This window comes from Vespa crabro, chromosome 2 (assembly GCF_910589235.1).
Source record: "Vespa crabro chromosome 2, iyVesCrab1.2, whole genome shotgun sequence".
Classification (NCBI taxonomy): Eukaryota; Metazoa; Arthropoda; class Insecta; order Hymenoptera; family Vespidae; genus Vespa; species Vespa crabro.
Genome location: NC_060956.1, coordinates 17,563,499 through 17,578,498, shown reverse-complemented (window position 1 = coordinate 17,578,498; position 15,000 = coordinate 17,563,499). Strand labels below are relative to the sequence as shown.

Here is a 15,000-nt window from a genome sequence, read left to right as displayed (position 1 = left end):
GTAATTATAAATAGATGGGGAAGTTAACATTTGAGAATAAACCTCAGTGAGGTTTGATTTCTCATTTTTTTTTCTTTTCTTTATTTTTTTTTCTCTATTTATTTTTTTTCTTTTTTTGTTTTTCGTTCCTTTTTTTCCTTTATATCATAACTTCTACATACATATATATATCATGTAGGTATATAAGTACATCGATGGTATGTGTCTTTTTATGAGAGTAAGCATTTACTACGTCCCAAAGGGATAAACTTAGGGATTAATTTTTCTGATTTCGCTCAAATCAGAAAAAAAAAAATAAATAAGAAAATAAAGAAGAAAAAAAAATGATTTTTCTTTATAGAAGAATTAAAGTTATACATGTTATTTTGTATGAAAGGTAGCATGTGATTCGATCAGGAGAGGAGGAGTAGGAGTAGTCCATTGAATCAGACACGGTCACGGATTTATGCGATATTCGGAGCATGAAGCCACTACGTAGGAGACCTTTGATTCGTAAAAAAGAAGAAAGATTTTTAGCCGACAGATACAGTCGAGAGATTAATGAACAACGCGCTATTGACAAAATGCGGAGTTTGAAAACGTTTGAAGTCGGTCAGCTTGGTTGTGATCCATTCAAAAAGAAGAAGGGTTTCGACTGACTTTCTTTCGAATAGTCCTGGCACGGATCCAATGAAGAAAAGGAAAAAGAGATCAACGAAAGGGAGAAAAGCGTTGGTCGCGTTTGCGTTTTCAAAGTCGTTTCGAAGTCCTTTAGCAATAAGATAACGAGATTGAGTTTCTTTTTTCTTTCTTTCTTTCTTTTTCTCTTTTCTTTTTTTTTCTTTCTTTATCTTTTTTTTATCGTAAATTTTTATACAACCGGTATGACATTAAAATCGATTATCGAGATTATTCCTCGATAACTATTATCGATAGACAGGAAACGATTTCAATATATTATTATTCTTTTAAATTCGATTTAACTCTTTCGGGGGAGGGGGGTTAGGTTGATTAAATATTGTCCTTTTTTTTAGCTTTTACTTAGCTTTTTATACATGAGAGTTATATTATAGTTTAATTATAGTAATTAATATTTTACGTTAAATAATATAAGTGAACGACTTCGTTTTTTTAATTTTTTTATATTAAAGAAGATTTCTATGCAACTTGGGTTTTTATTTTCTTTAAAATCGTGTACTTCAAAGAATTAATCCGTAATATCAAAAAAATTTTTCTTTTTTTTACGCTTTTTTGTCCTTTAACATTCAATCGTACATAAAAATTTATTATCTATTATCTTTAAAATTCTATAACGACGATGACGACGACGACGATACAAAATGAAGAAAGAGAATGTTCCGATGGAATAATCCATATCGAATAGATATTTTATTTTCCGATAATTCGTTCTTTTTTATTTTTTTTAATTTTTTTTTATACTGCGAATCGTGTCCGCGCATTGGGAAACCCGATATTTATTTGAATAATTTAATTTTAAATTTACATTAAATCGAAATATTAAGAACTAATTTTTGATACTATTAATATCGTTAAATTATGTTCATCGTATATATAAATTTTTATATCATCGATTTCGCGTACCGTTCAATGCGACGTTTGCTATTCTATACTTTTATAATTTTTACTTTTAAAGAATTACATTTTGTTTAAAGTAAACTTTGAAGAACATTATTTTCACGAAGGTAGATCGAATGAAGTCGAATTCGGGTCGACGATTTCAGTGAAAAGGTTCTTTGTCTCGTTGATACTTGCTAAATCTATGTTCCTCCCTCGCACTCTCTCACCCTCCCTTCCCTCTCTCTCTCTTTCTCTCTCTCTCTCTCTCTCTCTCTCTCTCTCTCTTTCTCTTTATTATTTCTTCAACTCTTTTTGTTTCTTATTCTTTCACTCTTTCTCTCTTTCTCTCTTTCTCTCTCTTCCTCTTTCGATCTTCATTTTTCATTACTCGAGACGTTTCCAAAAGGCTTTCTACCATTCGCCAACGAAGACGACTCCTTCTTCATTGAACTTTTATCGGCTTTGTACCCTTCTACAGTTATACTTTCCGATACTTCGATTCGTGACATTATCGTTTCTATCTCTGCAAAAGGATAGAGAGAGAGAGAGAGAGAGAGAGAGAGAGAATCGAATACTGGAAAAGAAAGTGGAACAAAAGGGACGATTCTCTCGACTCGTGAAAGATAAATCCTGTTATTTTATTGCCACTTTTCGATCTCACGATCTTAAGATCTTCTTTCTTTCTCTTCTTCCTCTATCTATTTCTCTTTCTCTCATCCTTCTCCCTTCCTTTCTATCTTTATTAATCTCAGATAATCGTGATTTATTTAGAAAACTTGCCCTTGCAATTGGAACGAAATCCCTTTCTCTTTCTTTCTCATTCTTTCACGTTCATTGATATCGTCGTCACGTTTTACTTGATCTTTTTTTTTTTCTATCTTTATCTCTCTCTCTTTCTTTCTTTTACTCTTTACATTTAAAACCCTGAACTTTGTTGTCGAGAAAGTATATCTTTATTCTTCAAAAATAATACCTTATTCGATCTTTTCGCATATTCTATTTATATAGTCTCTTTTTTGCCATTATGCCCTAAGTATTCTCGAGAGAAATCCCGGTGTACAATATATAGAAATATATATACATATATTTATTCATGAAAAGTGTATATATTGTTTCTCTATCTCTCTCTCTCTCTCTCTCTCTCTCTCTCTCTCTCTCTCTCTCTCTTTCTTTCTCTCTTTCTCTTTTTTTCTTTCTGATCTCAGTTGTTTCATAATAATCAAGGATGGAAAGGATAATCTCTTTTTTTCTTTTTTATATTTTTTTTTCCTTTCTTTCTTTAGATGCTGCCAGTCGCAAGTCTCAAAGGAGAAGATAAGATTCGGAGTTTTCAACGTTAGTTCGATCGTCGATCGATTCGCCTTTTCTTTGCCTTTTTTTTATTTCTTTTTTTTTTCTTTTCGTTTTTTTACTTTTTCTTTCTCTCTTCGGCTTTCCTACTTTTGCTCTTTGCTTCTATCTTCTCTAGTTTTTTATTTATTTTTTTTTTTTTATCCTTTACTTCCTCGTCTTTCGTTCGCGTTCTTCTTTCCCTTGGCATTGTACTCTCGCCATTGTATCTCTTTAGAATCTCTCTTTTCTTCTGAAATGTCTCGACCGAAATGTATTAGTTGGAAATCAGTCGTCGAAAGTTTTTTTTTTTTTTTTTTTTTTTTTTTTTTTTTTCTTTTTTTTCCGAAGCGATATCCATTGGCCGATGCCAATGTTCGTAGAAGAAAATTTCCCTCGGGAGAAGTATTCTTGGGGTCCCTTCGTCCGGATCATTCGCTCGTTCCTCACGATGAATTTTAATAGAATCGAATTGAGCGCGTTCGACGCGCGTGCGCGCGCACTGTAATTGTAGCCCTATTTGACTTTGAGACGATGAAGAAGAAGAAGAAAAAAAAAAGAGTGGAGGAGATGGGAGGTAGAAAGAAAAGGAAGAAGAACAAAATCCGATATATTATTAAACGAATAAAGTGATAAGAGGATAGATCGTAAATATCATTCTCTCTCTCTCTCTCTCTCTCTCTCTCTTTCTCTCTCCCCACTCTTTCTCTTTCACAAGAAAGATTTTATACAAAGGTTAGTGGGGGAAAAGGAGGGGGAGTGGAGATATGTTGAGGAAAAATAAGTGGACGGTATTGTATTTTGTTATTCCTTTCTGGTATTATATCGATAACGTTCCTCACGAATATTGACCGCCCCGATCCGATTTATCATGAGATTCGATGCAGCATATTCAAAAAGCAGATGGTGACGCATAAATATATAGATAAAAGTATTTTCTAGTGTGGAAGGATAAATAGTCCGTATAGAGAGAAAGATAGATAGATAGATAGATAGAGAGAGAGAGAGAGAGAGAGAGAGAGAGAGAGAGAGAGAGAGAGAGAGAGAGAGAGAAAGAAAGAGAAGTAGCTAGGTACGCTGAACTTTGACCGATGTTTCTTCGGTTACGCGTTTCTTCGTCGTCTTCGTTTGGAGGAAGACACTGTGGGAAAGGTAGACTTCTGAATGGAGGCCCGACTCCCAAGGCGATCCAGGGTCGTTCTCTCACGGTGTAGATCTTCTCGTGCACGCGCTTGCGCTCTTTCTTCTTCTCCTTCTCCTTCTTCATTTCTTCGTCTTCTACTTTGAGTACTTAAAAAAAAAAAAAAAAAAAAAAAAGAGAAGAAATAAAGAAATGAGATATATCTACGTATATTATAGTTAAGTAAGCGCGTATACTACCTTCACTTTTCTCGATGCTTAGTCATGGTTTCGTTAACGTACACGCTAATAACAAGAAACCATTGTTTCGTACACTTTCATCATGCACGAAGTTATACGTATAATTTCTCTCTCTCTCTCTCTCTCTTTCTTTTTCCTTTACTCTTCCACCCCCTCCCTCCCCCGGTCTCTGCCACCGAGCGCATTCCGCGATTTTATATTTGACAAATATCATTCGTCAGAAAAAAAAGTGAACGTAAGAAGGAGATGCAAGTTGAACAAAGCATGTCTATTATATATATATATTTTTTTCTTTTTTTTTCGAATAGTACTGAATCGCGATCATCGAACGAACGGCTTCAGTCTTCTCCTGTATATTATCTTCCATCCCTTTCGAAAGCTCGCCTTTTTCCGCTGAGCCCTTCATTCATCGACCGGCTAACCGACGACAACCAACCTCTCATGACCATATCTTTTCTGATGAAGTTCGTCGATGAAATTTCTCCTGGTGAAAAGTGTGAAACAAACAAACCTATCGATACACTTATACGAGAATTCTATCATTTTATTATTGACAAAATTTTTTTCGTTGAAAATGTTTTCATTTCTTCTTGTTTTCCATTGTGAATCGCAAGAGGGAGAGAGAAAAACAAAAAAAAAAAAACACACAAAAAAAGAGAAAAGAGAAAGAAAAAAGACATATATTTGTACATCTTCTAGGAATAAATGTTGGAAAAAAAAAGTTAGAAATAAAGAAAAGAAATATATTTTATATCTTCTAGGAATAAACGTTATCTATGTTAGGATCTAGGAAAATGGAATTTTCAAATGTAAATACTATTTATTTGTTAAAAATAAAAATAAAATGGTAGAATTAAAATTCACTTCCGCGCACGTTTAATCATCCTGGTATAGTTGCCAGTGAAGTTGCTCTCTCCGAGTTTTTCTTCCTGGAAGTGAGTGTAGTAAATTGAAAGGAATTTAAAAAAGAATTTAAAAAAAAAAAAAACTAAAAAAAAAAAGAAAAAAGAAAGAAAAAGAAAAGAAAAAAAGAAATCGATAAGGCTCGGGATTACATGTGTAAATCAAGTTTCATTTTGTGGTTTTCAATTCGGGAAAGTTGATCAACTCGGGAAACTAGATGAAAAAGATTACGTAAAGCTATGGTGTATGATATCGATACGAGATGGAATAATTTTTTCTTTATATTCTTTTCATCGTGGATTATAACATATAGGACATAGTTATCGATATGCGCATAAGTATCGTGAATTCTTTGCCAACGATTTTTCTCGTAAATCGTGCGAACTTCCTCCCCGCCTCCTCGCCCGCCCCTCTCCCTTTACTCTACAATCTCCCTCTCCCTACCCCTTTTCCGGAACAAACGACTTTATTTCGTGGCATTTATTTGGCATAGGGGTAATAAAAAGCACACTGCCTATTTGGTTAGGAAGGGTTCCCTGGAAATATTACTTTGCCATGTCGAACGTCAAAATTTTATCGTCGATCTTTTTTATCCCTCGTATCCAACGATACACGAATTACGTTCGATGGAATATATTTTTTCGAGATTTTCGCATCGCTTCGTTCCACGATCAATCTATATCTTCGTATCGGCTTGTTGTAGGTATCAGATAAATAAGTTATGACGTAGTAAAAAAAAAACTATTGGCGAGGTCACGTAATCTAAAGACGTTATATACGGATTTGGATATGGAAAAAGTTAAATAAAAAGTTAAATAAAAAAAAAAAAGAATAACTGATCAACATTAATCCAAGATCAAAATTAAAAAGTAAATCTAAGAAAATGAAATAGCCATCTATTTGATCTTTGACGAGTAAATCCTCCAGTTCAGCTCCAAATTAAAAAAAAAAAAAAAAAAAAAAAGAAAGAAAAAGAAAAAAGAATCATCCTGAAATATCAGCCCTTCATCTTAATATTAAAATACATTTAAGGGGTACATATCGTTTTATATTTAAATGATATGTAGATTTTAAATACTTTTAGATATCATTTTTCAGAAAAGAAACAACGAGAACGAACAAAATCTGACTGTGTACATTTGAAAATAGCTTTTCTCTTAGTTTATTACGAACATTCTTAGGTTATTAAGAAAAAAAAAAAAAATATTTCATATTGATAAATATCGGTGAAATATCTAATGCAATATACATTACAAAGTGATTTCACTTTATCGCAAACTGTTTCTTAATCACTATCAAACATATAATTATACAAGAATTTTGAATTATGATATATATTCGTGAAACGAAGTATACCGAATGCGCGTAATTTTTGTACGGATATTAAATATTTTGTTCCTTTTTCGTTCTTTGTTATAACGATATCTAAAAAGTATTGGAAAATCTTTACGTTATTTAAATGTAAAAAAAAAGTATATATTCCTTGGTACGCTTTAATATTAAAGCAAAGGTTCGAAATTTGAAAACGATCTTTTTTCCTTTTTTTAATTATTTATTTATTTATTTATTTATTTCGAACTGAATCAGGTGTCGGATAAAAGTCATAAAAATTTCTTCTAAAATTGAAATAACGATAACCCGTTCACATTATTTGATAAGTTTTTTTTTTCTCCTTTTTTTTCTTTTTTTCTTTTTTTTTTTTTTTTACTTTATCTAATTCGCATTGGATATAATTAAAAGCATAACATTCAAATGAATTTTCATCAAACGTCATATTAGCGACACGGATATCCTCCTTTGCATTGACCGCTTCGTTAAATTCGTGGATGAACGATTTCGTTTTATGGTAATGAGCGGAATTAACTCTCCTAGCATCAAAGGAGTAAGGAAGGAGAAGTAAAATCCTCGAATCGTTTGAGCCCGCAGCTCTCGTTAGATCGAATATATAGATATATCTACCTGTATCCTACATACAGGTTTGATTCCTCGTCGTACGGGCTTGCGGAAATCCACATGACGTTGAATTACTCGAGTTTGTGTGTTCCTCGTAACGCGGTTTTGGTTTAACCGATAGCACGTTCGGCACGATTGCAACATCGAGATGTGTATTACGGAAACAGAACAACGATGAGGAAACAGAATGTCTCAAATATGTTTCCGATCTACGATCGCATTTATGGTCTACAATTTGAATCGTTAACATTCACATTTTTAAAAACTTATGAATTAAAATTAGAGATATTTGACCAAAAATAAAGATATTTTTCGAATTCGTTTGAAAGCTATTTTAAATGAACTTTCTACTTTATATTTAATCACTTTATACTTTCACATACGTGTACACAGGTTTTTTCTTTCTCTCTCTCTCCCACTATCCCTTTGTCTCTCTCACTTTTATTACATATAAATATATTTATATCTGATTTTTCATATAAATTCTTAAAGTTTAAAAATATGACTTTTTCAGAAAGAAGGGATCATATAAATCCTGCACGAAAAAAAAGAGGAAAGAAATAAATAAAAAAGAAAGTAAGAATTTTATTTTATTAAAAAGATAAAACGATTTGAAAAAGAGAAGAGAGAGAGAGGGAGAGAGAGAGGGAGAGAGAGAAAGAAGTTAATTCGTGTATAAAACAAGTCATCATAAACGATTCGCAGAAATCTTACGATCGTTTAACGATCTTAAAAAAAAAAAAGAAAAGAAAAAAAATTTACGATATTTTCTCCTTTGACTATAAAATTCATTCGAGGGAAAGAAAGGAAAAAGAAAAAAAAAAAAAAGAAAAACAAGGAAAAAAACGAAGAAGAAAAGAAAATCGTTTTCTATGCGTTCAACGATGAAGCCACCCGTCATGATTTGACGTCGATAAAAAGGAGTAAAAGAGAAAGAACGAAGATCGTTAGTTTCCGCGACGAAAAAACAGCTACCGCGTTGACTGCTAACGAACTCTAGCCGCGAACATTTTTCTCTATATACATATATCGATTCCTTTGATAATTGCCGTTAACGAGGAACGTCGAAGCTCGATTCATTAGTCGACTTGGCTCGATGGTTGGGTACGTCGATATTGTTGCCGGAAACGAGGAACCAGACGAGATGTTGCGTTGATTCAATCCAACGTTAACGGTGATTCCTTCCTTTATCTCCATGTCCTTGCTCTGAAATATTATAAAGGGCATAAGTCCTTTTTTTTAAAGTTAACGCTAGTTCGTCAGTGATACAACTTACTTCATCAATATTTCTACATGTCCTCTTCCCTCTATTCCCCTCCCCCTCTCTCTATCCCTCCCTTCTATATATACCACTTTCAAATGCATTGACAAACAAGAAGAGACATTACGTTGGATTAATATTTTCAAAAAAGTATCTCTCACTTTTATTTTTTTTTTCTTTCTTCTTTTTTCTTTTCTTTTCTTTATTTATTTATTTATTTATTTTTTTTTGTTTTGTTTTTTCTTTGAAGGGTAGCCGTTTTAATAAGAATTTCTAAAAGATCTAAGTAAGAGTACATAGGACGATTTTTAACAATCCCAGGAAGGGTAAGAAAATTTATGGGAATGACGCTCGTTAGGAAAGTAAGGGCGAGAAAAAAAAATGAACCTGCAAGGATCGGTAGGCATTAGAGCAAGCTTCAACAATGGTCAAGGTTGTCCATGAATAGAGCAGAAGGATCTTTATCCTCTTTCGTTGCCCTTTTTCGTTCCTTTATCTCTTTCTCTTTCTGTTATTCTTTCTTTCTTCCTTTCTTTCTTTCTTTCTTTCTTTCCTTTTTGCTTATATTCATATTCCCCCGCTCTCTCCCTCCCTCCCATCCTATCCCTTTCCGTTGGAACATCCCTTTCGATCCTCGTTTCTTCCTCGTTATATTTTGTTTCATTGTTATTACGCTTTTCGTGGAAGATTTCTCATCCGTTGGTCTAGAAATCAGAGAGAGAGAGAGAGAGAGAGAGAGAGAGACGCTCGGTAATTTGAGTTTCATCTCATGGAAAAGATACACGGCGATGCGGAAATGAGCCAGCGAAAGGCAGTACTCGGTTTTGTTTTGTTTTGTTTTGTTTTGTTTTGTTTTGTTCTATTTTTTTTTCTTTCTTTCTTCTTCTATTACTTTACCCAATTATATTATCTTGCGTCTGTAAACTCGTTCCAAAGAAATAGAAAAAATGAGAGAGAGAGAGAGAGAGAGAGAGAGAGAGAGAGAGAGAGAGAGAGAGAGAGAGAGAGATAGGGGGGAGAAAAAAGATAGTTAGAAAAAAACAAGCCTTTATCTTTTCAAAGAAATATCTTTTTCAACTATACATATAGAATTAGATTCGTTCAACTCTGTTGCGTCTCAAAGAGAATCCTTTGGATAAATGAAATTAGTACGATAATAGTATTTCAAATAGACGTTTCTTTTCTTTATTTATTTTTTCTTTTTTTTTTTTTTTCTTTTCTTATCCTCTTTTATCACTTGATTGAATTTATCGTCCGACGAATCAATATGTTTTCGTCACCAAGGGAATATGAAGTCTCTGTGGTTCGTTTGGTATCAATTACTATGTCATGTCGAAGAACAAAGTCCGTTTAATCATCGTTTCATTTCGGTACTATCGAATGCACGTCAAATGATACGTATTTGAAACGTAGTCGCTTCGGTATTCATCATGATGTTATCGTTATAAGTTCGTTTATTTTCAATTTCTCGATTATGATGAAATACCATCGATATTTATATATACATACATTTATCGATTGTATAATCTTAATGATCAACAGCTGGTCGATAATATATTTTGATAGGTTCAATATACGTAATTATCTATAGTTTCATTTAATATACATGGAACGTTGATGATCGGTCATTTGCAATGTCGAAAAAGAAGGATGTATCTCGTAAATATTTAACTTATGTTATTTATTTGCCGCATTTGCTTTTAAGCCCGTTCGACGTCGTAAAGTGTAGTCTGAGACGTGTGAAAAATAATGGCGACCTTTTGCTCCGAGCATCGCTCTTCATCGAGAAACGACGTTGGATAGGCGGATGGTGATGGAGGATTATAAGAAAAAAAAGTTTCTCTTACTTAATACCAATTTTTCATCGACTTTGGTTTCGGCTTAGTTGTCAGTATATTTAAATGGGATCTTCCTTTTACTCGAATATATTTAAAATATATTTATTGTTGACATATTAACGTATCATAATTACTTTCTTATGATTATTACTTTCAATTATAATTACTTCAAATCTTAATTTTTCTCTTTCTTTCTTTTTTTTTTTTTTTCGCATATAACCGCAAGCATAACTTCGATAAATTTGTGAGATTCTAACGGGGGAGGAGGAGGGGGAGGGGGGCAATTAGTTAGACGATAGTTCGAAAATCGAAGACTTCGTTGTCGTCAACTATGCGAATCCTCGTTGAAACATATGATACTACGAAGAAGAATTATGAGCCACTTTGTCGCATCGAAGAGAAACGTGGAAATTTCATTTGTTCCCTTTAAAAAACGCGATAACTGGCAATGGCTATAACGATTGCGAACTCTCTTACTTTTCTCGATTCGATCATTATTTTCTTTGAAATTCCACCATTCTTTATTTAATTTTTTGTTTCTTTTTTTTTCTTTTTTTTTTTTTTTTCTTTTTTTTCAAGGATCAACGCGCACGTTCATACATTTCTCAATACTTATATTTCTTTTTTCTTTTTTTTTTTTTTCTTTCTTTTTTCCTTTTTTTTCTAAATACGACGTTATAGGAATAAAAATGAGCATAAAGCTAATATTTAATAATAGACGTAGATACTTCTTCCGTCTTAGACGGAAAATTATATAACTAATAATATTTATGTATTATATATACGCGCATACTTACGTTTATGAGAAGAAAGCGAAAAGCGAGAGGAATCTTATCGAAATAAAATCCGATAAGATTTCTTAAGATATCTTGATTGGTTAAAATTCGAAGGTAAAAACGTGGCTCGTTCTTCTTCTTCTTCTTTTTCTTTTTCTTTATCTTTTTCTTTTTGATCGTAGTCGCTTAAAATTTTTATATTTCAACCGCCTTACACGAACGAGCTACTTTCATGGCACGGCTACTTTCATTATGACCGAGCAAGGGAAAAAAAAAAAGGTAGAAAAAGAAGAAGAAGAAGAGGAAAACAAGAAAAAAAAGAATCGTGCTAATCAAGGCGGCTACACGAGGGCATTACAATTAATAATTGCGTTTACGCTGAGTGGGATCGTTGTACCGGAAGACACGGTCCGCGTATTTCGTTGGAAATTGAAATTTTTCTTCCACTTCGTTTCACCTTATCGTTCTTGTAATTAACTTCTCCGTTGGTTTGCCTCTCCTTCGATTATTTTCGTATTTCTCTCTCTCTCCCTCTCTTCTTATTTTTTTTTTTGCCACTTCGATGACTCCTCTTCGTTTCGTAGCTTTTACATTCGTTTTTCTCTTTCCCAACAATAAGAGAAATCCTATATGACTTGCGTTGGTATATAAAGGTGATGGGTACCATCGTGACTTTCTTTCTCGTTATTTCCAAGTTTTTGTGTCGTAACTTTTCAAGGCGTTTGCAAAGTACATAGTAACATTCGATTTTCCACCAGGTTTAATCCCACTTTTCGAACTCAATTTATCCTAGGCCGATAATTTACGTTACCTTTGCAAATCCGACGCTACGTAAGAAAACTTTCTTCACGAGGTAGGAATTCACAAACATCGCGGGATAACGTTTTATCTCTTCTTTCGTTAAAAAAGAATAAAAAGTTCAAAGGGGAAGGATTTAAAGGTGAAGGTACGCACGGATATAGTCGAGATTAAAATACAATCTGTTATATTTTAAATGTAAATTTTTGAACGGTTCGTGGAGCAATATATATATATTAAGTACATATATATATATATATATATATATATATATATTATATTATATTATATTATAGCATATATACGGAATGGTGTATATACGTATACATATATAATATCGCGATTATTTCGTAGCAATTTTCTTCTGGTATCACGTTATATCGGCGAACTTGTTTACTAGAAACTACGCGACAGTTATGCAGGAAAGCTTCTGAAGCTAAGGGAATAATAAAATGGAATGAGAGAGAAGGAGAAAGTACAGAAGAGAGAGAAAGAGAGAGATAGAGAGAGAGATGAAAATGGAAGGTATGGAAGGAACAGAAATATCGTAGAAGTTTTGCTTTGAGATAGTAGATACAACCGCTGCACCTGTAAAATGTTCTTCCCTTAAGTCCTTCGTAAAGTGTTCCAGGTAGAAGCTATGAAGTTGGCGAGATTTTCCTTCGCCCTCTACCATCCTCTAACATATACAATACATACATACATACATACATACATACATACATACATACATACAGACATACATACATACATACATACATACATACATACATACATACATACATACATACATACAACATACATATATATATATATATATATATATATATATATATATGTATACATTTCTACCTAAAGAGACCAATCCTCGTTAGAAGCAAGTATGGCTTCAACATACTCAACACGACTCGATCTCTCTCTCTCTCTCTTTCCCTTCTCTCTCTCTCTCTCTTTCTTTCCCTTTGGATAGCAATTCAAGCACGTTCGAAAGAAAGAGAGAGAGAAAAATATACAAAGAAAAAAAGAGAGAAAAAGTGAGAGTGAGAGTGAGAAAGAATGAGACAGTGAAAATGGAAGATACATCCACGCAGAAAAACGTACACAGACGGTTGAATATTTGAGTAGCAATCATACACATGTACTCGACTATCGCGCTTTTACGAGCGAGCAGTTTTCTTCGTCTCCTATTTCCTAACGTGGCGTTAAACTGCACCGGTAATTATCGCTATTACGACAGTTAATTACTTTTTCCGGAATTTCTGTTTTTCCTTTTTGTTCTTTTTTTTTTTTTTTCTTCTTCTTCTTCTTTTTAACGTGACGAGATGGAAAGGTCTATCGTCACTTTTTAGCTTTATATTCGTCGTTTAACACGTTAACAAAAATATATGCGTTTATTTATTTATTTATTTTTTTTTTTTTCTTTTTTCTCAAAACGACGGTCAATTCGATGACGAATGTTACGAGAATATTGATATGTATGTATATCGAATAACATGCGTTTATTTTTTCTATTCGAACGATTTCAATTGCAAAAGATTTTTTGGAAAAAAAAGGAAAAAGAAAAAAGGAAAAAAAAAGAAAAGAAAAAAGCGAAGGAGGAGAAAACGGAAAAAGGAAAAAAAAGAGAAAGAAGAAAAAATAGACCACTCGCATATAACTGGAACGAACGAACGAAACGAAACGAAACGAAACGAAACGAAACGAAATGAAACGAAATGAAACGATATGAAATGAATTCGATTCGACGGGGATCAATTTTGGATCGGTGGAAATATCAGGGAGTTTAAGTTCAACGAGAAGAAAATCGAGATAAGCCAAATCGTTACTTCTTTTCGTTGTTCGATTTCGTCGTTCAACTTGAAAAGAGCGTATCACGAGCAAAGTAAAGTCAGACATTTGCTCTTATCCATACGTACATACATACATACATACATACATACATACATATATACATACATATATACGTATATACATACATACATAAATACATACGTAGTTGCGTTACGTACACATGTCTGAATTACGCAGGTAGGCAGATACCTATAAAGACGACGAGGAAATCTTTTTCAGCGCGGAAAAGCACAAACGTCGTTGGGAAAGTGTGTACTCCTATATTTTCCTTTCGTAAGCTTGGCTGCTACGAAAAGAGGAAGACGAGCCGCCTTCTAGAGCGCGTGCTCAAGGGGTTTTGCAAGCTCACTGAATTTCTATCCACTACTCGAGAAGGTCTACCCACTCTCTTGCCTTATCCTTAAACCTAGCCCTCCTTCGGGGCCTCTTATGCACTTTGGTACACGCCATTACTAAGCTGTTCCCACGGGTACCATTATACATGGACTTTTCTTTCTCTCCTTCTCTCTCTCTCTTTCTCTCTCTCTCTCTCTCTCTCTCTCTCTTTCTCTTTATTTTCTCACATTTTCCCCCCTCTCTTTTCCTCTTCTAAACCTCTTTACTCTTACCTTGTTCTCGTTCGGATTATCGTCACTTTAGAATTAAGGTTTATTCGACAGATATTACATAAAACTATGTAAATTATAAAGTATATACATATACATCGAAAGATAAATCACGGAAAATCTTCGGATTTTCTATCTTTATAACTTTTCTTTTACTTATCGGTGAAATAATAATAGTTAATAGTTATGAACGTGTTTGACTACATGCATTTTTTGTCGTAATAAATCGACTTTTTTATTTTTTCGATCTTCCTTTCACAATAAATTTATCCGAAATTATTATCAATCGTACAAGGAAATTTACTTTTTCCACGGTCTTTTCGAACTTATTTCTTGGTATTTAAAATTATTTCTCGAGGATATAAGATTCGTTCGGAGGAACTATACAGCGTTCATAATAGACGTAATAACGATACGACGATGTAAAAAAGGGACGATAAAAGAAGTTCGACTTTCATCCTATTTTATGTTTTCCAAGTTTCATAGATGCTTTTTCTTTTCTTTTCTCTCTTCTTTATCTCCTTCTTTCTCTGTTTGTCTTTATTTTTCTTTCTTTCTTTCTTTCTTTCTTTTTTCGTTTTTTCAATATCCTCTTTTAAATTGGTACAAATAATAATTTATATTTCATATAAAACTGTGCTTCGGCATACGGCAAATGTATCGTAGCGAGATTATTTACGAGGCATGTACGAAATCGAGCATAGATATGTATATATATCGATATCGATTTATACACGAAAAATTTCCGA

At 33.2% G+C, this 15,000-nt stretch overlaps 1 protein-coding gene across 10 annotated transcripts in view; it reads left to right on the top strand.

Moving 5' to 3' along the window:
• LOC124421970 (rap guanine nucleotide exchange factor 2-like) overlaps positions 1-15,000 on the top strand; it is a 125,863-nt gene that overhangs the window by 68,009 nt on the left and 42,854 nt on the right. The gene's annotated exons all lie outside the window — the stretch shown is intronic.